Source organism: Lygodium microphyllum, chromosome 27, assembly GCF_053477565.2.
Source record: "Lygodium microphyllum isolate KBCC chromosome 27, Lygodium_microphyllum_v1.1.10, whole genome shotgun sequence".
NCBI classification, from domain to species: domain Eukaryota; kingdom Viridiplantae; phylum Streptophyta; class Polypodiopsida; order Schizaeales; family Lygodiaceae; genus Lygodium; species Lygodium microphyllum.
The window spans coordinates 27,602,432-27,607,538 of NC_141161.1; the positions used below are offsets into that span (position 1 = coordinate 27,602,432).

The 5,107-nt window shown below is 40.5% G+C and overlaps 1 pseudogene; it reads right to left on the reverse strand.

The window, feature by feature from the left end:
* Positions 1–2,844: 2,844 nt before the first annotated feature.
* LOC148012161 (malate dehydrogenase, glyoxysomal pseudogene) lies at positions 2,845–4,752 on the reverse strand (annotated as a pseudogene).
* Positions 4,753–5,107: the final 355 nt, after the last annotated feature.

Here is a 5,107-nt window from a genome sequence, read left to right on the forward strand (position 1 = left end):
AGCCAATTCATAGGCGTCAAAGGAGCTACATCACTCTGAAATTACAACATCAACAGAGAAGGAGCTACATCACTCCTGAATTACAACAGCCTATTCAGAGGCAGCGACATCACTGCAAAAGATTAAATCTCCAAGAAATCCCTTAAACTGAACTTAGGATGTAAGCAGTATATTTGTCACATCAAAACTAAAAGAAAAACATTATAGTGATATTAGAACAACACAAGGTGGGGGCCGCTATATAGACAACATAACACATGTGGGGGCCCATGAATAGAATATAAACAAAACAATTTGTCATCAACTAGAATATAGACGCTCATCAGATGGAAAGAATATAAATGAAAGAATGTGTCATCAGCTGGAATATAGACACTCATCAGCTGGAAATAAGATAAACGAAATAATGTGTCATCAGCTGGAATATAGATGCTCATCAGCTGGAAAGAATATAAACGAAATAATGTGTCATCAGCTGGAATATAGATGCTCATCAGTTGGAAAGAATATAAACGAAATAATGTGTCATTAGTTGAATATAGATACTCATCAATGAAATAACGAACGAGGACGATCATCATGAAACATGGCAATATCAGCATCCAAAGTAGGGAATGAAGCATCAATGGAATATTGAACGAGGGCAAGCATCATGAAGCATTGCAATACCAACATACCAAAGCATTGAATGAAATAGTAATTGAATAGTATTGATTGAACGAAAAATATAAAATATAGGCTATGAAACTTATGAAACAATGACATGATAAAGAATCCATAACATAAGACATGGCATTGCTATTGTTGGTTCTTTTCATAATGTCGATGCTATTGATACTAAAGCTAATTAACAATAACCTGGATATAATAACATTATCGCTTGACAAGGAAAATCCTTTCGAATCCAAGTAGTTTATACGTAGAAAGACAAAACCATAATTATAATCACTTTGGTGATGCGCTGATGTAAAACTTTGGATAAAATTTTTGAGAATAAATTTGCATTGTATCCAGGAATAGCGTGCATGCTTTTCCATGAAATGCTAATTGGAGAGCAAAGACTCGTGTCCTCTCCTCCTCCCATGTCAAGTTTCTCCAGCACCCTGTCTGTCTCTCTCTCTCACGGGTAATGCCCGGCTTTCGACTGTAGTCCAGACGTGGTGCCCTCCTAGTTTCTACTGCAAGCCTCAAAGCTTTCAAGCGGTCAGCCAAGGCACTTGGCAATCTCCTTCTTGCGCTCCGCTGCCTTCTTTTCATGAGCCCTATTAGGATCAATATACTGCAGGCCAACGAAAAGAACAAGGCAACTGAGCGCCGCGCTGACAGCATAAAGAAACAGGTCTTGTCCTAACGATACAGTCCGATTACTGGAAAGAACAAGGCAACTGAGCGCCGCGCTGACAGCATAAAGAAACAGGTCTTGTCCTAACGATACAGTCCGATTACTGGCCCCCATCAAGGCACTCGACTGAGTTTTTCTTCGCTGGACCTAGAAAATAAGCATGGTTGGCACCAACGGAAGGAACCCGATGGAAGAGACCAAAAAACGCAGTGCGGGACAAATCCGATGACAAGGTGAGTGGTGAGGACTCTGTCGAAGGCTTGCCTTTTGGAGGACTCTGTCGAAGGCTTGCCCACCTATTGTGACCAAAAAACGCAGTCCGGGACAAATCTGATGACAAGGTGAGTGGCGACGACTCTGTCGAAGGCTTGCCTATTGTGTCGATTAAGGAGCGAGTCCTCTTTTCTTTCTCTGACTCTCTCTGTGTCGTGTACGCATTTGACTATCATATCCTCTGGTTCCTCTGTATCCGAATCCGGACCAAGGGCTGCCACCGTTTGGTCGATAAAAGCCATATCCAAGCAAGCCATGCTTCTCTCTGAGCTAAGACGGGACGTCGACAAAGGCGAAGGGGCAAGTCAAGAACTGTGCGTCTTCCTCTCTCTCTCTCTCTCTCTCTCTCTCTCTCTCTGTGTGTCTCTCTCTCTCTCGCTCGCTCTGCAGGGGAAGGACCGGCCTCTCTCTCTTTGTGTTTCCGTGTCGGCTACTGTCGTGTATGCGCTGATGCCTCTCATGTCTGATGAGATGATGATGAGTGGAAAAACCAAATTCGCGGCACACATAGACCAATCTCAAACGGCAATATAAAGCCATAACCAAATTGTAATTACCATGATTATATCACATCTTCAAAGCCATAACTCAAGTCAAAATTTGCAACAAAGTATAGCCATAAAGATTTATTAACATATATATGATATAAAAGCAATATATATGAGCAACATAAATATGAAACCATATACATGAAAGTAAGATCTAAGAATGAACAAAGAAGAAAAACTTATCTTTGCGTAATTGTGAAACCTCGCTCTGATACCATGTTGAACAGTGCACGAGGGAGACGAGGAACGGAGGAAGAGGAGAAGAGAGATATGAGACACCGGAAGTGGAACCCCCAGAAGTGTGTCAACTGAGCACACATGATAGGAATATATAGAGGGGACCTGGGACGCTATATATAGACAGACTATATATAGCTAACACTTATCTGTGAATTTTTCCTAATAAAACATTGCCCTTTTCTATTACATCTGTAAATAACCCCTTTATATTACACCCTTCTATATGTAAAAAAAGTATAAAAATGGTATTGTAAAAATAACTTGTTTTGAACGCACATGATGCACACATATATTCATGAGTAACTTACCCGAGATGAGGCCACAATGTGTGAGCCCGAGTAGGGACGACTGGGGAAGGATGTTGCGTTGGGCCCGCAACAGCGAGTATTGTCACACATCTCGATCAGTGGTTTTTTGAGTCACTACAGTTGGAACTTGATGCTAGGGGGCCCTGAGCATGGGCATGCCCATCATCGCATGTCCCCCTATAAGAGGAACATCTACTAGCCTAGGATCAAGTCCCGAAACTTCTACCATGAAGGTGTTGGCCCGGACCACATCTAGGGTGGTAACCCCCATCAAGTGCCTTGGGTCAAAATTTCTAGCTATCTTGAACACTTTAGTAGCAATCGGTATAGTGGAATTCACACAGTTACTAATAAGGTTAACAATTGCCTTGGGGTAGCACTTAGCACCACCTTCACAAAGAGTGAACAGGATACGAGCATTGTTATTGAACAGATCATCAAGCGTCATCCCAAGTTTCTAGGGTACTCCTGCTAGGATAATCACAAGTTCCATACCCTCCAAGGACACTTCAAGTTGATCCTTGCCAACAAAGCCACATACAATAGTGGCTATGTCCATGTGATTGAGATCTACTATCACTCCTGATGTGTTTACCACATTGCACAAGTGAAGGACAGAGACTAAGGGGTTCATCTTCAATAGAAGAGCCAAGGGTTGCCCTACACCACTAGAAGCCCCAAATAGACAAACACACCCGCCTTTCCAAAACAAACCTGTTTTCTCATATCTTTAATGACAGTAGAAAAGCAGACATGGGAGTCTCTCAAATAGCATTGTCATCCATAGCTATGCATGATAGGCTCCTTCACCCCCTTGCGTATGCTTTTTCTCCTCTTCTTTCCCTTCAAGAGCAGCATCAATAAGTCTTTGGGATACAATGTGCCCATCTTCCTTCGACATCAAAACATGTCTCATTGTAACCTTTAAGATTTGAATGTAGAATATTAAACTTGGTTGAGACACTAGTCTTCAAAGTGGATTATTCATGAGTATATCATGGCCACATTCAAAGTCTTGCAGCAAAGTCCACTATAACTTGTACACACTATGAGAATTCTTCATAATCAAGCGGTTGCAAAGAAAACCCTTCTTCTGGTTCCATTCATACTAATAAGAGCCTTGATGATTTCCCTGATAATTTGGCATGCTAATGCTTAGTTTTGAAATCTTCTTCAAGTCATAAACTTGTAGAAGAAATCTATCTTGGCCTAAAGATTTAGCAAGAGGTATTGTAATTACTTTTCCATCAGTACCAACAAACCAATTGTGTATTCTGTTTGTAGTTTCAATTGAGCAACTTATCGAAACTTCATGTGCTACTTGTAGGCTATAACACTTGACATACATGTCCTCATTTTCTTTAGGAAATACTCACTGACGATGTAAAACTTATGACCTTTTCCTTTGATCCTAGAGTCTTCAAAACGGATTTTTGCATATGAAACTGTTTCTCCATGCAATGTGCCCTATCAATAATATGCTTTGGAAGAGAATATTGTGCCCAATCATTCATGTGGTTTGCAAATTAGAATCCATGCAATGCAATCAATCAAACAATGATTCCACAAAAAAATTTATGAATGCACTAAAGAAAATCTGTCTAGCCTAACTACATGTGCTTGTGCGTCATGCAAAAATGCAAACAAAAATACATGTACAATGGAAAATAAATTCCTAATGATGTTGTCTAATGTGTAAAATTTCCTAGTGAAAAACTTGACCCTTAGGTTCGTAGTAGTGGACGTGTAGTGTCATGACATCTGCCCCCTCCAAACCTGTAGATCCTGGAATGGGCTGCAACTACGCATCCTCATCATTGCCAAGCGCGATGGTCAATGCAATCTCCTCATCTTTTGGAGAAGCATATGCAATAGTATCAGCCTCATGTAGATCATATTCTGCCTCAAATCCATCATAAATTTCATCATCTAACTCCTCGACTGCATAGACTACATCATGTCTTCTCTTGAACAATTTGATTCTCTTTCTTGCAATCGGAATCCACAAGGCCGTACCATCAAGCTCGGCCAAGGAATACATAGAATTTTCATGGAAATGATGCACCAAATAAGGCCTAAACCATTGTCTTGAAACCTTGCAAATAGCATTATACTGATTGTCTAGACTTCTGTCATAGACCAACACCCAATCTCCCTCATCAATCTCTCTAGGTCTCAATTTGTGTCCAGTATCAAATCAGTCTTTGCTACAAATTCTAGCCTCTTTTAGCTTTTAAATAACTCTTTCAATATCTTCTTATCTCCTCTCCAACTAATGAATACAAAGAGCCAAAAGATCCTCTCTAATAATCTCATCTTATTGCGTCGGTAAAGCACTCCAAGTAAGTGTGCAAGTCTCTATAGCCATTACTAGCTTTTTTCCATACATTAACTCG